Here is a 19003-nt window from a genome sequence, read left to right as displayed (position 1 = left end):
ACTGTGCTCAATTATATTTTTTTTCCTTTTTGCTGGCATTGTGAAAACTTAGAACACTGAAAGGCACATCCTTCCATAGATATCCTGCCCTTTCTTCTGTTACACTGTGTGATGAATGGGAAGGAAAGGAACGGGAAGAATGACTATGAAGTAAATTTGAGTAGGGGAGCTGATAGCCTGGTACCACAACAGCAGAACAGATGGAAGCAATGAGTAGTAGGGTGAGAGAGGAAGGAACAGAGATTTCACCATTAAAAATGTTGAAAGCAATGTATTGACAGCTGGTAGCCTTGATTTTAGTAATGTATTGCAAACATTCAATAGTTTTGCTCTTTTAATATTTAAACATGGACATTACGTAATTTCTCTTGCTGAGATTGTCAGCATGGTCATAAAACATCAATTTATTTTTAATGTTATTTGTCTTACTGGATCAAAATATGATGACACATAAACAATTTGAGCTTCAAAATCTCCCCTTCCCCTACCGCATCCCAATACCAGCCCACCTCGTCCCCGCCTCCCTAATATGTTCTTACTCTCACCTATCCCCTCCTCCCACCCCAAGCCGCACACCCATTTCCTTCTGTCTAACCTCAACCCGCCCCCTTGACCTATCCGACCTCCCCAGCCTGACCTATCCCCCCCAACCTCCCAACCTACTCTCACCTCTACTGGCTCCATTCCTGCCTCGAAACTTGTCTGTCTCCTCTCCACCTAACTTCTCCTCTATCCATCTTCGATCCGCCTCCTCCTCTCTCCCCATTTATTTCAGATACCTCTCTCCCTCCCCCTATCCTGATGGAGGGTCTAGGCCCGAAACATCAGCTTTTGTGCTCCTAAGATGCTGCTTGGCCTTCTGTGTTCATCCAGCTCCACACTTTGTTATCTTTGTTTGAAGGTTATGCTTTTCTTCAGTCATGCTTTTTTATACTCGTGTGGGGTAAAGTTCTTAAAACGGCAACTTCATTTAATTGAAACACATTATGTACAATTTTCTATTACTTGGAACAAGTCTTGGAAATACATTTCCTGTGATTCCAGACAATTCATCGTTCTGACAGAACCGGCCAGCTACTCTGGCAAAGTTGAGAGGTTCACATTGGATTTCAAATTTCAAATCACGCTCCTTAAAGAGTGCTCCAATTCCCTCCTTTGCTGACATGCTCCACCCCGACCCCTGCCCAATCCCAAAGGTATATTCATCTGCTGACATGAAGGAAACTGAATTTGATATAGGGGTGCTTGATGCGATTTGGACTAAGAAGTTCTTTGCGAGAGTTCTAAATTTCTTTTGCACCCTCCACAGTATCAAGTATGATAATCCTTAGGCAGCACATTGGAAGAGACCTTGCATAACACGAGCTGTGGAACAAAAAAAACATAGGCTTCCTTTTTCTTCAGTTTCTCCCTCATTCTATTTTCCGCCAAGTCAGCAAACATTTTACACCTCTCTGTTTTCCTACCAGTTATGTAAGCTTGCTTTCAAGAGTAATTAGATTCCGAAAAACAATATTGTTCAGAAATGTGAGGTCAGTGATAATGTTAGCAGACAGTTCAAACGTAATTGAAGCCGGTCTGCCCTGTTTCCTGTAGCTTGCTGTGGCCTTGAGCTGTAGACAGAAGTTGCTGCATATAATTCCACATTTACTCTGTTGTGGAAACTTTCTGGCCCGTCTGATGACTGGATTGAAGGAGAAATTGAGAAATAGTAGGTGGTCAGCTGAAAGGATTTAATATTAAATGTTTATTTACTTAAAATGACGGTTTAGTATTCTTGCGACCGATACAAAATAACTCCAAGGCTCAAATTTCTGTTTTATATGAATCTAGCTGGCCGTGTTTCTGTGATGTTTTGACTTTAACTCTGTGTTTTTTTTAATGATTCAAGTAATACATGAAGTGACCAGCTGCTTTATCATTGGATTGAACATATTGTATCTCCTCATCAATGGTATTCCCCTCCAACCCTTCAATGCTCATATCTTTGCACTTCTAATTCCAGCCACTTTGATCTTCCCTGCATGCTTGATCTTCTTTATTCTGTCATTGGTGTGTTCAGCTACCCAGTTCTGGGACACTCTTCCAAAACATCTCCTCTTTGTCCTCAAAACCAATCTTTCTGACAAGCTTTTGGTGACCTGTCCTAGTTTTAGCTTAATGAATCTTGGAGTGATTTTTAAATGATTATGTAAATGTGAAGCATTTTGAAATGTTTCTACCATGTCAGAGATCTATACAAATAAACGTTGTTCCTGCATCACATTTACTTTTTAAATTTGTATTCTCTGTAGGCATCAGGAGATGAGCTTCCATCACATCTCGCTGTCGATACCTCCAACATTCAAATTCTTAACTCTGAGAGCTCAAAAAGACTTGTCGAAAATTTTGTGATCGCTGTCATGAACAAGGAGCTTTTCTACATCCGCACGTTCTTTTCGACATACAAAGCATATACCACTACTGAAAGTGTGTTGTACATCCTCCTGAACAAATGAGCATAAATATAATGAGCATCTCCTTTGTTTAATGGTAATGATAGAAAAGTATGTTCTGTCGAGTAATTTTTGTTATTAATCCTTCTGGCAATGAATCACTGAAACTAGCCGTCTGGAAACAACTCTCAGTAAACTGAGAATCTCCAACCAACCCTCAGTAAGGGAGACTATTTTTCGTTCCTTGAAGACACGAACTTACCTGCACCCCAATCCCTTGGACATTAAGCTCTGCAAATTTGGGCTTTAACTTTCATCCAGTTTCATCAGAAAAGTCCACATTTTTTAAAGTATTCTGGAGGAATTTATCCTCCACACAGATGGATTTACCCTCCACCTTCTGCCTAAAAGGTCCACATTCAAATTCTATCTCCTATGCCACGTGTCAAAATAAGTTTGAATAACTTGATTAAAAGTAATTAGACTTGAAGCCCTTCATAAAGAGAGACTGCAGTGGGACTGATGATCTTGTTTGTTTACAACAAAGCAAAGCAGTCCTTCAGCTCTCCTGTTTTGTGCCCCCATCCTCTTCCAATATCCCTGATCCCAAATGGTGGCACAAGTCATGTTTAAGCACCCCGCTAGTGATTTGGGACAGAAGTGAATAAAACATACTCACAAAACATAATGCAGAGAGGTGGCAATGTATTTTTGATTTTTTTTTGCAATAATGCAGCGATCGAGAACGAGTACAATACAACGATGACAAAGTGTGGTGAATGTATTAGGACAATATCTCGACCTTGGTATTAAAGATAAACAGTGACGTTGACTTCCTTCAATGCTTTTTACATAGTTTGGAGCTTCCTACAACTATGTTTGGAATGTTTAAGTTTCTGCATGTAGTGAATGGAAAAATGTTATTTTAATTGAAAGAAGCCTATCAATTGTCTGTAGTAACAAATTGTCTGTAGTAACAGCTGGATGAACACAGCAGGCTAAGCAGCATCTTAGGAGCGCACACGCTGACGTGTCAGGCCTAGACCCAGCTTTTGTGCTCCGAAGATGCTGCTTGGCCTGCTGTGTTCATCCAGCTCCACACTTTGTTAATTCGATTCTCCAGCATCTGCAGTTCCCATTATCTCTGATCAATTGTCTGTAAGTGTGTGTTGGGCATAACAAACATAGTTTGGAAGCTGAGCTCAAGGTGAGGAACCTTTATTGCAAAACTGAAATGTTGGTCAAATGAATGTCTGCTTCCAACTGAAATATGCAGGAATACCGCAATTCTGTAATAATGGGTGAAATGTTTTTTCAAATGACATCAGTGATGGTTTCTCTTGTCACCTCAGTTTTTATACATTAGTTTTTTGCATGTTGGGTGAGCATTGAACAGTTTATGTACTTCACAAATGGTGTTTTGGGGTAACTTATCAAAACTCAGTTCGGGGACAAAGCGATTCTCACGACTGCTGACCTTCAATTGATGTACCTCTGACATTAGAGGGATATCCCTGGGTAGGAAAAGTTTCCCAAATGTGCTATGGTAATAAAATTTGAGAAAATCAGCAAATAACCAGAGATGATTAGATTTTTCTTCAAAGCAGTAAGCTAATGAGCTGGCTTTCATGAACCCAATGGGTTGCAGAAGCCGATCCAGCTGGACCTTTCAAAAGTGAATTTGCGTTTCTCTTTTTGCCTGTTGCCAAAATATTCTCTTTCTTTGCCCAAGTAAATAAATGTTCCAGCAATAAGCTTCTGAGTTTTTAAAAAAAGATGACCCATACTTGCCGTAGAATTTGAAACATCACAGCTCACTCATGTGTCTCATGTTATCTCTCAGAGGTGAGATTTTGGACAACGATTCTTCGCAGGTTATTTCTTTTATATTTGCTTTTGTGTTAGGCCGGTGGTCATCTTAGATGATGGTATTCTTTTAAAGGTAAAGCAAAAATTTCATAAATCCAAGGAATCTCAGCAAACTGTGGTTTGTTGAAATTTGAGGACTTTGATTCTCATTAAACTCTAAGGTAGCTGTGGTTAAGACAATCATCTGTTATATTTATTGTCTCCTCCTTTCACAATGTAGCTGTTTATTACTTTGGCTGCTTAGATCTCTAACTTGTCCATTGTCTTTTGGTGAAAGTCCCCATCTGCAGTGAGATTCTTGGAGTTTTTAAAAAGTTGACAACAAAATGGCTTCCATGCCATTGAAAAGTTCAAACTCATTTTACCAATTGGACAGATGTTGTGTTTAAGATTCGTGTTTGAGTCAACCGTTTTAATTCGGCTAAATGATCATCATAATTCAACGGATGTTTATAGTATCCGTTCACCTTACAGGCACCCTATATTTCAAAATTTTCCTTTATCCGTGGTGAAAGGGAGAAACAGTCTGACTAGATGCTACAGTTATTTTGGTGTTCTGTAATTAGATCCAGGGAATTCATCCCTTTTTACGTGAGTGTTCTCATTTACTGAGGTTTTTATTTGAGACTGAGAATTAACTTGAGTTCAAAATGGTTAGGATCGTATAGTATGAGTATAATTTTAAAAAATCTGTTCCTGCCCAAGTTTTCCAAGTGTTGACGACCAGTCCATGACTTCTGAAGGAATGAATTTATGACTGACAGATTTGGTGACGCGGCAAAGATGCGCTAAAAAAATAGCCTTAGAGGACTTCGGAATACTGCAGAGAAATATAGGTTTAGCAAGTAGTCAACGATCTGACAAATAGAGTTGTATATGGGTAAATTTGAAGTTCATTTTCGCAGAAAGAATAGCAGTTTTGTTTTCATTGAAGGAGATTGCATTGCTCTGAGATAGAGTGGAATCTGGGTATCCTTGTGCATGAATCACAAAATGATCGTGTACAGACACATTAAGTAATTTGGAAAGCAATCAAATGTTTTCATTTTATCATGAGGGAATTTAAGCGCAAAATCAGGGATCAATGGTGAGCCCATGCCTTGAATGATTTTCTTTGTATTGGTCAATGTATTTCAAGGATGGAAATAAATATATTAGACGTATTTCAGAGCAGGTTTACCAGAATAATACCGAGACTAAGTGACTTGTCTGACAAGGAAAATTTGCACAGGCAAGGCTTGCATCAGATGGTGTTTAGGGAAGGAAGAGGCAACGTGTTTGAAACAAAAAAAAATCTGACGATTTGTACAGGGTAGACATGGAGACAATGTTTCCTCTTACAGAAGAGACTAGAATGAAGGGTGAGTGTCTAAAGGTCAGTGGTTGTCAATTTAAAACCGTGATTTTTTAAAAATCTCTCACAATGTAGGTATTCTTTGGAGTTTTCTTCCAGAAAAGATGGTAAAAGCAGAGCTCTGGAATATTGTAAATGCAAAGATAAATCGATTCTTGTTGAGGGAGAGGAGGCGAAATGTCGTTAGGAGAGGCAGGAATGTAGATTTGAAGTTACGATCAGATGAGACAGAACCACATTGAATGCTTTACTCTTCTCTGTTTGTGTGGGATGTGGCAGGTATGCTGTAAAATGCCAAATTGGAGTTTCAGTGCAAAGTATTAACACACTCGGTAATCAAGGCTTCAAATGCCGAAATCCTGAACCTTCAGATGTTTTTCAGCGGCTGAATGCAAATTGCAGATTCAAGCTTGTTTAAAATCACTTAGTTTGTGCTGTCTGACCAATTGCAGATATGAAAGCTTTGACACCTCAGAGGCAGAAGAGATTCCAGTAATCGATTCAGTGAACACAAAGTAAGCTTTAGTCTAATGTGTGACTTAATTAAGTTTCATCCAAAATATAACAATGTTAAAAAACCTGCTGGCACTTCCTGTAAGATCTGTGGAGGGCCTTCCTCCCACAGCAATGCAGCAAACACTAGACAGCAGCAGTCACACCAACAAAGTTACTTGTTTGTATCAAAAATCAATACAGATGTTGCTTGTTTGAAAAGAAACGTTGTATCAACAGAAAAATCCAGAAGTCTTCAGTGAAAAATTGCTTATCCACTCACTATTCAGATCTCCATTTGTCACCAAACATTTAGATAGCTGAACTCTGAAGCAAGGATATAACATGTTTTCAGAATTGATGTTCGTACCTCCTCCCCTCCCCTCAGTCTGCCTGTGGTGTCTTTCAAATCTCCTGTGAAGGTTTTGAAGAAAAGCCTACTCCCAGTACATCTGGAGGGTGATCTAAATTATAAAAACAGTTGACCAAAGAATGAAATAGAGGCAGAGCTGCAATCTTTTCTTTGCTCTCATTGCGGTTGGTATTACTGAGCTTACACAAAAGAGATTTTCAGGCCAATGTCCACTGTGGGAGTTGTGGAACTCTCATATTTGCAAGACAGACAGACACAAGTGGCTTTCAGCTGGTGACGTGATTCATGCCCAGTGAGTCATTAAACCAGCTACTTTGCCCACCGCTGACAATACAGTATAATGGTGCAGAAGAGAGTTCAGCTTTCCTCATGAACTCCCCTCCAGTTTGCCAAGAATGTCATGTCTCAGGCCAAGGCCAGTTGACTTGAGAAATGCAGCCCTGTACGTCGAGACACTATCTGAAGTATTTCATCGGAAAGTTGGTTGCCTTTCTATATTTGGGCCTGGAGCTCTTTGTTTGAGATATTTTTCGACTTTGCATCAAATATAAAATGATGAAGAAATGGATCTGATACATCTGTCTCTCTCTCTCTCTCTCTCTCTCTCTCTCTCTCTTTACTTCCACACCCCAGTCTCACGGTCTTATCCTGCAAACTGCAGTTGAGGGCTTTGTGGAGACAAATCACCGTATTCTGCAGTTTCGTCTTGACCTGTTGTTACAAAATTAGCTGTCAATGGCTCAAAATACCGACTCAATGTCTTTCAGGAGTATGAAGATAATTTTTTTGTGGATGTAGATGTTCGCTTAAATTTACTTGATAGCACTTTTATGACAATTGGCAGAATACCTGACAGTGCAAACAACAAGGTAGATGGGAAACCATGCACTCTAAAATCTGTCATGAAAGAATAAATTTGAATACAATAAGCGGTTAAGGTTTTGCTTTATTCAGAGTACAAGGAATACAAAGGAAACTGCCGATGAGCTAAGAATTACTGGGTACAAGTATTTGTTTAAAATGACATTCTTCACAACTCATTTCAGCAGGGGGAACAATGCTAACATTCTGAGCTGTGAGGAGCTTGAAAATCCAGTGCCTCCAGAGACAGTTGCTGAGATCAGAAAGTAAGTATTGATCCAATGTGTGAGGAAATGATGCTTAAATCAGAATACAAAAATGTGAAGGGCAACTGCTGGAGGTCTGGCATTTTCAGGAGCATTACGTAGAGGCTATCTCCTGAAACTTAGCAGCACCTGTGGAGAGAAAGCAGAGTGGACGCTTTGAGTTGAGGTTCCCCTGTTCAGAACTTCACATCTCTAAAGAAGTGTCGCTTGCCTCAACTTGAACTCTGTTTTCTGTCTGCAGATGCTGCAAAACCTGTAGAGTTTCTCCAGCAACGTCTGCCTTTCTTTCAGATTGCTTGCGTCCGTAGTTTGTTTTTTTTTTACATTAAAGAAACAGTTGGCCGTTGTTCTAATATTTGCTCTGTTCTTAGTGTTGTAAAAAAGAAATTTTAGATGGAAGCTTGTGGTTCATGTAGCAGGCCTTCAGCTGGATCTGAAACCTGGAGGCCTTGGCCGATTCCAGCGGTAACCAATACAGAGATTGCTGTCGGCGTTACTCACCAGTTGACGGTTTGGCTCAGTTTTGACAGCTGCTGGTCCAGTGAAGGGGATGGCAGATCAGCATCTTTCTGAGCCCAACTGTTAATGCTGATTTTCACTGAGGTTGTGTCAGTGGGCACCATCTGGGAAATGAGGGAGGCAGTCCTTAGAAGTCAAGGGGAGTCCAGGTGTCAAAGAGAGCTGGCCCATGTCACATAGCTTTGCAATGTGTTGGTGGTAAACTCCCTCCCTGCCCTTTTCCTAATCCTCCCGCCTCCAATTTAATTGTCAGTGAATGATTGGCCATGCATTAACACACGATCTTTAATGGAAAATTTCTGTTCCAAACATTGGGCTGTGCACTGCCGGTAAATATATTGAAAAACTTGACTCTCTAACTCTGTTTCCAGTGTTATTACATGCCCCACCTCCCCCCATTGCCCCATCAAAAAAAAGACTGTGGTGTTTTGAAAACATGTGTGAAAATTGAAATTCCTTCTTCCTTGCAACTCCCCCAGCTTCTCTTCCAGACTCAACTCCTGTCACTTGCAAACCACCTTTTAATGCTTGGAGGTGAAAAACAAATCTCGATCTATTGTAGTTACATCCATCAGAAATGTTGCCTGTTTAACGAACCCAGTTGATAAGTACTTGAAAACTTGGGAGAGCTTGTCATCTGAAGAGTGGTTGAGGGTTTTGGTTCTGTCCATGGTGGAGTTTAGAAGGAGAGGAGGGAATGTCATTGAAACTTACAGAATACTGAGAGGCCTGGAAGGATTGCACATGGAATGGAGAAGATGTTTCCACTCGTAGGAGAGATTAGGACATGCCGGCGCAGTCGCACAGTGAAGAGACCAACCTTGAGAGCTGTGGTAAGAAAGAATTTCTTCAGTCAGGGAGTCGCTCATCTGTGGAAAACATTGCAGAAACCCATCGAGGCCAAGTCATTCGGTCTATTTAAGATATAGAGAGAGAAGGGTTCTTGATTAAGAAGAGGATCAAGGGTACCAGAAGAAGGCTGGCAATTGGGCTTGAGAAACATCACAGTCAGAAATGAATGGCAACGCAGACTCAGCAGGTCGAATGAGCTAATTCTGTCCCTATATCTTATCGTCTTATGGATCCACACTAAATACTTCAATGTTCGTTTTGTGAGTAAGCCATTTCTGGGTGCAAGTGCTTGTATACAATGTCTTTAATTTTTGCCTTATATAGTCAGGAATGCAAATGCAATGTTGGTATTTATTTTGAATGTAAAAACAGGGCTGTACCTCTGAGGCTTTGTAAGGCTCTGGTCAGGTCATACTTGGAGTGCTGCGTTCAGATTTGTGCCCTATATCTCAGGAAGGATGTACTGTCCCTGGAATGGGTTCAGCAGAGATTCACGACAATTGTCCCAGGAATGGAAAGCTAAATATATGGGGAAAGTTTGTGGAATCCAGAACTATATTCATTGGAGTTTAGAAGGATGAGGGGTGATCTAATTGAAACTTTCAGAATACTGAATGGCCTGAACAGAGTGGATGTTGGGAAGATGCTTCCATTGATAGGAGAGACGAGAACCCGAGGGCACGGCCTTAGAATAAAGAGGAGACCTTTTCAGTTGGAGATTTAGAGAAACATCTTCAGCCAGACAGTGTTGAATCTATGAAATTCACTGCCATAGAAGGCTGTGGACGCCAGGACATTTAAAACTGAGACAGATAGGTTCCTGATTATCAAGGAGATCAAGGGCTATGGGGAGAAAGCAGGAGAATGGGTTTGAGGAACTTATCACCCATGACTGAATGGCAGAACAGATTGAATGGGCTGAATGGCCTAATTTCTGCTCCAATGTCTGATGTTCTTATGGTCTTAATGAATTGCAGGTCCAAAACCTTTGACAGCCAAAACTCAGAGAAAGATGAAGAACCAAGTTCACCAAAAGCAACTGCATAAATCTCAAAGTAAATTTTATCCTTCTGTGCTTCATTCATAATACATAACATGAAAAGAAATTGCTGCGAGTATAGTAGCTCCTGAAAGATTATGTCACCATTCGAGATGATAAAAATCACATTAAAGAAACAGCTTTACTCCCTCTGCGGCCACTGCCAGTAATTAAATGAATGACATATTTCAACCTTTGATCCATAGAAAACACTCAAAAATGTTCAGTGCAAATTTGATTGCCCCTCAACATCCAGACCTTGGTGGTCTAACTTTCAACAATGCTAAACTGTGAAACCTCCCACCTCCCCTCAAATGCACCAGCCTCTGTCACTGGAGTATCCTACATATTTTCTCTGAAAATGTGGAAAGCAAACCATCTAGTGCAGTCATTCATCTGGACATTGACCTAATGGGGACTTGAAATACTGAGCATTTTGGGATTCAAAATTTATTTTCAATGTTTATAAGTCAGTTGTAGATGCAAATCCTTTCCTTAATTTGTGCTTCATGAGCACTTGCAGCTGCAGATATTTTGGCCGTATAGATTGTCGGGTGGGTGGGAATCAAAGTTTGCCAGGCATCTGTGTAACCATGAGGAAGCAAGGTTGATTGGAAATAATTTTGATATGTTTTCATTATGCTGCATTTGGAATGCAGCAGTGTGAACAGGGAATGATGGGGAACCATTGATTTCTTCAAAATTTTTGTTGCAATGTGATGAGTGCCACTCCAGACTATAGCAGTCACATTAAAGTGTCTGCTGGGCTGCCTCCCTAGAAAATTTATAACAGAGACAGTTGTCTTAAATGATAGCATCACCATTGAAGCATCTAAAACACTGAGATGGGAAATTGTTTTCAGATCAAGATTGAGGTTATATTTCTGGACAATGTGGCTCTGGTAAAAATGCTAAAGAAATGAGTTAATCTCCTCGACCCCACCTCGGCACTACTCTGTGTTCCTCTTTCCTGCTTCAGCTGCACCCTCCCCACAAACTTCCTCCAAGTTCATTGAAGTGTCCTCCAAACTTCCGTGACATTTGAAGAAATATTTCTACAATTAAGAATGTGACCTGCTCCCCGTGTCAGAGCCTTGGTATTTCTCCCATACAATATTGCCATTGAATAATCTGCAGTGTGAGTTATCTAAATTGGCCATCTGCCATGTGTCTCCATGGAATCAGGCATTTTCCCAAGTCAGAGACCTGGAATTAATCCTGAGTTTATTCTGTCCAGATTTTTAATGAAACTCAGAACTGTTAAAGGAGCAGAAAAGAAAAATGATTTTTTTCCCAGCAAAACAGCCACTGGTGACTAATCTGACAATAAGCTTTAGTGAATTTGAGCAATGACAAATTCCTACATCAGTGCTCCGAATCAAACTTTGAGTTACAAGCCGTGCTTGTGAGGGTTGAATTGTCAATAGTCTGTAAAGAGCTTGCGTTTCTTTGTCAGAGGTGAGGAAGTTAAAATTAAATCCTTTCCTTTGGGATGTTTATTGTCTGTCCCAGTGCAGTTGTTCTTTATTTGACCTCTTAACGCCTCATCTACCCACTGGCTCCCCCGACAGACAAAAATCCGAATGTTGATACGAGTGCCAGAAATTAAAAAATGTGATCATATGTGCAAGTAAAGTCACTTATTTGGTGTTTTGTGGCCAGTTGCAGCTGTGAAATTGTTGACATGTCACACTGTGTAGAGGGTGGAAACCTAAGTTTGTGAGAAACTGAAGGAGTAATTGACAAGTAAATTTGATGTGACGACAGATTAAACCTGTTGTGTGGTATTTGGGATCTAATACTGTGAAAGGAAACTGTTGGGATTTGCTATAAGATTATGTCAGGGTTGCCTCAGGAAGATACCCCAATTGGCAGTGCAGTGAGCACCAATCCAGACAATAGCAATCACATGAAGCAAATGCTTCACTGCTTCTGCAATGTTTGGCTTATTTTAAGACATGTGATAATGTTGAATTAGCATAGAGCTTTCAAAGCTTTTCAATTGTAGATTGAATTTTGCTTGTCTTTCAGAATCAAGTTCTTGCACAGCGCAGAAACGGCTTTCAACAAGGGTGAAATACTGAAGAAATGGTTTTCTCTCCTTCTTGCCCTGCTCTGTCTCTTCCAACCCCCACCCCAGCACTGCCTCTATATGAACGCCTGTGGGCATCCTGTGGAAGTCAAAAGAACCCCTCTCTCAAGACTGTCATTTTTTGTTGTTGAATTGGGTTGGATTTAATTCTGGACGAGTTTGCCTGTTCTAAATGACTTAATTTGTCCTCTTTGATCAATTGCAGTTCTGGAAATGTTGACAGTGCAAATGGTGAGGAAAATGGAAGTTGTGGTTCTTCAGGATCAAGCGAAATAATTGCTCAGTAAGTTTAATTGCATGCATGACAAAGTGAATCATTATTCAGAATATGACAAAGCGGTAGGAAATAGCCGGGGAGCTAACAGTTTGTGCAATGTTGTACAGCCATCAATTGGTAATAGCCCAGAGACAATGATTTGATAATGTTTGTACCAGCTCTCAAAGAGGAACTTGCTTACGTTCACTCCGAAGTCCTTTTACTGTGTAATACTGTGAAATCTCTCCTTTCGAAAATTCTAGTTCACTTTTGAAGACCTCAATCGAAGCTGCATCCATCACACTATTAGGCAGAGCTTTCCAGTTTCTAATGATGCTATTTTTAAAAAAAATTCTTGTCACCATTGGTTCTTTTTGCTGATCATCATAAATCAGTGTCCTTTTGTTCTTAAGCCTTCAGCCTTACGCCAAGGAACCGATTGTTCTTATCCATTCTAACCAAATCCCTCATGATTTTGAACACTTTTAAAATCACTTCTTCGTCTTCTCCATGAGCAGCCCAAGCTTCTTCAGCCTCTCCACAGGGCTGTCTAGTTTGTCATCTCTGGTAATATTTTTTGTGAATGTTTTGTGCACTCTCTCAAATCCCTTCCTGAAGTGTGGTTGGTAAATACCAGAGTTGAGGGCAAATCAAGAGTTTTTGTTTTTAATCATGATTTGTCAGAACGTATTTGTTTTTCATACAATGCTCCAATTTTTAAAGTTCAGAATCCTGATGATATCTTCAACCTGCACTACCACTTCTATAATTATTGTGCACACACATACACACACACTATCGATCAAATATCAGACATGGATCATTTCAGGAAGCACCATATCATAAGATATTTATTTTGGCTACAGAAAAGAGGAAGGAACAATCCAGAATAATTTTGATTTGGAGGAGGTCCAACTTCAAAAGGAGCAAGAAGGCGTTTGCAGCAAGTAAGTTTGAACACAAGTTTAGGCAAAACTGCAATGAAACAAGAGTCTGTCTTACAGCAGGAGGTTGTTTAGTGACAGTGTCAGAATGTTTCCACAAGCAGGAAAGTGTGGCAAATGGTACAAATGATGAGGATTATTGATGACCCCAATGTGTACCGAGTTAATTATAAGTAGTTCAGAAGGGAAGTGTTGAACTAAATGATACTGGCAGCTAATATTAAAAGGGAATCCGAATGTCGTCCTCCATTGTGAGCAGTGAAAGGGTACCGGAAGTGGGGCTAATGATCATAAATACACTGTTTAATCTTCACAGATGGAAGGGCCTGGCTGAGAAACTATTCAGAAGAAGTTGATGTCCAATTCACGAGGAAAAGTAAATAGTTGAGTCAAGGATGAGCTGAGGTTAGACAGCATTTTAGAAATGTGAAAATTAAACAACTGCAGATGCTGGAAATCTGAAATGAAAATGGAAATTGCTGGAAAAGTTAAGCAGCAGCATCTGTGGTGAGAAAGCAGAGTTAACGTTTTTGAGTAATTTAAACCAGTGAGCTTTTACAGCAATTTCTGCTTTGATTAGAATGGCTGGTTGTCCTTGGTGCTGGTAACTCAGAAAGAAGTGAATTGTAGACAACTGAGGATACTGAGGAAGTAAAAAAATAGCTTGAGGCTGCAGTGGCACTTTGCACAATAACCTAATCCTGTTGGAATACAGGGGTGGTATCAGAGGACTGGAGGATTACAACATGTACTATGTTTATGTTCAAAAGTGTGTGGATAAATCCAGCAACTAGATTCATCTTATTGGTGGGACGGCATCACAGGAACTGTAATCCCAGTCTCAAGCAAGAATACTTGGGGAGCATATGGGCTAACGTTTTATGCTGACTCAGAAATCTTCACCATCTGGTGTGTAACCTGTTTAATAAAACCATCTGATGGAGGCTTGCAATTCTGAATCTTCATTTTTCATGGGTATTTTAATGGATTTAACTGAAGATGAAAGAGTTTGCTTAAGGTGTTTTAAATTGTTCTTCATGTTCAATTGCAGCTGTGAAAGCGTCGAGTCCGAACACTGTCCAAATTCTGATGAAATTCAGAATTTAGGTTCACCGGAGAAGGGAGCGACAGTCAAGAAGTGAGTTTGATCCAAAATGTGACCATGTTATGCTTCATTTGCAATACAGTAGTGTGTAAAGGGAATGGCTAGAGAGCTGGTGGCCATCGGTTGGATAATCAGAAATCTCTTCATGAAGGCAGAGATGTTTCCATGCTGTATGACTCTGTCAGACATACCACAGAAACAAAAACACGGATATCATTCCAGATCATGGCACATCGATGAAGAAACAGCTTCTGAGTTTGTTGCCTATTCTCTCCCTAAGTCTGAGGAACAAGCAATACAAAGCACAAGCAGCAGTTGCGTGTGAAGGTGTTGAGTTTTTCTCAGACTGAAATTTCTGGACTAATAGCAACTGTAAGCTATTGAAGAAGTGGCTTCACTCCTTGCACCTGCTCCTTTCCCCTGTTACCACCAGCCGCCACCACTGCTGGCGAGCTGCTTTGGCCCTCAAGGGCATTTCTGGTAAAATTCCTGAGGAAATTTAAAGAACATATTCACTATTTTATGCAGTTTTACATTTAGAGTGTGACCTTGTTTCATAAAGTTAGCTGATCGCGGCTTAGGATGCTGAATTTTGAGACTTCATTTTTTATTTTACGGCTGGCAACCAATTGTAGACCTAAACACCATTTTAATTTGCTTTTTCTTTTGTGGTTTATGATCAATTGCAGAAGCATAGACTTCAACAGATCAAGCTTTCGAGAAGAATATAATTTCAGTCCTGCAGAAAAGGAAACACTAATTAAAATGTAAGTTTGATTTGACATGTAGTGAAATTGTATTTTCAATGTGAAATTTAAGAATGTGAGAAGAATTGCTGGAGAGCCAGAAAGACCTGTAAAATAATGTAGAGCCTTTGTCATGAAGATATAAGGCACGCAGAACAGGATTGCAAGCGGCACTCCAACCCATAACAATCACATTCAAGAAGCTAAATAATAACCGAAAGAACCGTGGACACTGCAACTCAGGGACAAAAACAAAGTTGTTGGAAAAGCTCAGCATTTCTGTCAACATCTGTGAAGGTAAGAATTGAGTTAATGTGTCAGGTCTGGGTGACCCTTCCAGTTCTGAGGGAGGGTCACTGGACCCAAAATGTGAACTCTGTTTTTGCATTAAAGAAGCTGCTTGCCTTGCATGTCCAATGATTGCATTATTCCTAGAGATTGGCTTGTAAATATCTATCAGTGTAAATCATCCAAAATTCTTTGTCTTTTGGAATTGTTTGTCCTACATTATCACGCTTTTGGGGTTGTTTATCTCAGATTGTCATTCGTCTAGTTTGTGATAATGATGCATTATTGCAGGAATGGTTTTCTTCTTCACACCACTTTATCAGTAGTTATCCTGCAAACTTCCTGTGAATAGTTGAAACCGAATCATACCGCTATCTAGAGCAGTCATATACTTGGCAAGTGGTTTGTTTGTGGTCTCCTGACTTTGGTAGACCTCCCTCTCCGTTCTGCTGTTGTACGTTTTGCACATAATCGATCTTGAATTAATACTTCCTGAATCTGTGAAATCCAAGTGATCTTGTGAAATGATTTTTCATGTTTGAAGTTTGTTAACTAAGTGCTTTCAAAGATATTTGACTGTAGAAAGCATCGCACAAATGCATCTCTAGCAGGACTTCTAGTTATTTTTGAGCTGTACCAGATTGCTGAGGTTGTTTTACTGCTCTGAATAAGATTAGATTACCTACAGTGTGTAAACAGGCCCTTCGGCCCAACAAGTCCACACTGTCCCTTGAAGCATCCCACTCAGACCCATTCCCTGAACACGAAGGGCAATTTAGCACACGGCTGATCCACCCAGCCTGCACATCATTGGACTGTGGGAGGAAACTGGATCACTTGGAGGAAACTCATTCAGACATGGGGAGAATGTGCAAACTCCTCACAGACAGTCACCCAAGGCTGGAATCAAACATGGGACCCTGGACCTGTGAGGTGGCAGTGCTAACCACTGAGCCACCATGCTGCCCTGCATGACACTTTGGCAGCATGGGGTGAAAGATGGGATTATTCTGGTTTGTCTGGCCGTTTGATCGAACTCTGTGCTTTTTATTAAGATGAAAGAACATTTATCCAATAGACTTGAGTGCTGGACTGGACTTGGGGAATTCAAAGTTTGAGATTCTTACCTTTATATATACAGTGATTTATTTTCTTTTGTACATGGTTTGCTTACTCATTTATTTTGTTTTCTTGAGTTGATATTGATTGTCGTTTTTATAATCAAGAAAGCCAATCCCTGAAGAGCCAAGCGCAGATAAATTACTTGTGAGCAAATACAAAGGCAAATTTTTGCAGTATTGCATTGAGAAAAATGGTCAATTTGAGGGAGTGAAGATTTTCAGGGAATATTTTTACTTCAGATGCAATAGCAAGCGTTCACAACTGTGCTGCACTGAAGTTTGAAAGAAAGCTCAAACAATTTATGAAAAATGCAGCAAAGGAAAAATCCCTCTCGTTCATCAAACAAATAGGACACAATTGGCCAGGCAGCATCAGAGGAGCAGGAAAACTGATGTTTCGGGTCTGGGCCCTCCTCCGGAAATTTTCTGAAGAACGGTCCAGACATGAAATGCCAGCTTTCCTGAGCCCCTAGTCTGCTAGCCTGCTGTGTTCATCCAGCTCCACACCTTGTTATCTCAGACTCCAGCATCAGCAGTACCTACTAACTCAGAACACAGTTGGGATGCCTTGTGCATTGCTATTCACTCTAACCCACCCAGTTGGCTTTTTGGGTAAATAAAACAAAGTTTTAGAAATCTAAGCCACAGGGATTAGTGGTTATCTGGACATTTTTCTCCAACACCTGGCTATTCGTGTTTGAATGAACACAGCTAATTGTGGATACCAAATTGGTCCTTATTAATTTCACAATATTCCCGTACCAATGTCTCAAGAGACATATAGGGATGAAGTGTATGAAGGAACCCAAATTATCCTGATCCCCGATTGAGGACAGTGCAATCCTCATGAAAGTAATGTGCTGGTTTGGCATGTTATTTGGTATGTTAATCTCCTTTTGAATTCAATATTTTTGGGTCGAGTAAAGTAGAAAATTATCATTTTTGTTTTCTACAGAATAGTAGCTTACAACCTGTCAGTTTGATATTGAAGAAAACACAGATATTTAGGGGGTTAGTAAAAGCATGGTCAAAACATGCGTTTAAAGGAACATCTTGAGTGAGGGCAGAAGAGACAGGGATATATCCAGTGAAGTTGTCATCGATGAAACAATTAATCTCAGACGCGCAAGTGGCCAGAATTGAAAAGAAAGACAAAAGTGCACCCGTACATGAGTATTAAAATTCTGGAATACTCCAATCATTTGAGAATACACTTCTCTCCAGTGCCATTGCAATCTAAGATTATGTTGTGCTCGCTTTAGGAAATGAACCTTTTAGATGGTAGAAGGATGATAATGAGTAATTAAATGAAATGATGTTGTACACTGCAGCTGATTAGAGGTTTCAGATTACTCGGTAGGGATGTAGTAACTTGTTTATGAATCTATTGGAAACAGAGACTTTAATTCTAGTGGGACGACAGAAAAGTGTTTTGGGTCAAATTTTGAACTCTGCACAGTACTAATTAAGTTCTACCATATTGTCAGCAGGGTAGAGGCTCTTTAGCTCAGCAACTTATTTCCCAGCCACGAAGGCTTTCAGTAGGATATGGAATTTTTTGGTTTTGTGATCTTTTGAATTGATTTTTATTTATATATATATTTGGAGGGTTACTGTTCGAGTGTTTGTAATGTGATCTAAGCATTTCTGAATGATTCAGGACCAAATGAGCCCAGGCAACTTCCTTAGGTCATGTTTCCAGTGTGTTTCAGTCAGTCACTGTTTCCGAGAGGTAACATAACAAATAACATTTCCACAGCCTTGTCCCTCCATCTCTGCAATTTCCTTGTGTCCACGTTAGACGTTTCTCTTTTTTCCTGTCCACTTTCACTTTTTTGCCTATCCCAGATTCTGTTTGTCCTGTTGTTACCAGCCATGGCTTCAGCTGTTTAGACTCTAAAATCTGAAATGCACGGTATGCTTTTCTCCATTTTTTAAGAAGCTGATTAAAAACTTCACCTTTTATCAAGCTTTTCATAATGCTGCTGACCTCACTGAAAAATAATCCCTTGACATTTCCAAAAATGAGTGACTTCATTTCATAATTTGCCATGTTCACTAGTTGATATCATTCAGCACCTTACCAGTGTGGGCCAGCTGTGTTTTTGAATCATTGCAAAAGAGTACGACCTATGCCAACTGACCTGAAAGCAGATGAAGTCAAAATAGTCCCTCCAGTGTAAACTATTTCTAAGTCGTATATCGTTCTCAAACAACAAGAGGCTATTGCTGCATATGGCACTGTGGCTGCCTAGCACTTCCTACACCAACCACTGTTTAACAGGAATGGAGCTGGTAAAGTCTGAGTCAAGCCCCAATGTCTGTGTGTAATGTTTCACATCATATAATTTCTGTGCTGTAATGATCCATTATGAACGGACACAAATACGT

This window comes from Stegostoma tigrinum, unplaced genomic scaffold (genome assembly GCF_030684315.1).
Source record: "Stegostoma tigrinum isolate sSteTig4 unplaced genomic scaffold, sSteTig4.hap1 scaffold_50, whole genome shotgun sequence".
Classification (NCBI taxonomy): domain Eukaryota; kingdom Metazoa; phylum Chordata; class Chondrichthyes; order Orectolobiformes; family Stegostomatidae; genus Stegostoma; species Stegostoma tigrinum.
Note: the sequence above shows the minus strand (reverse complement) of the source record.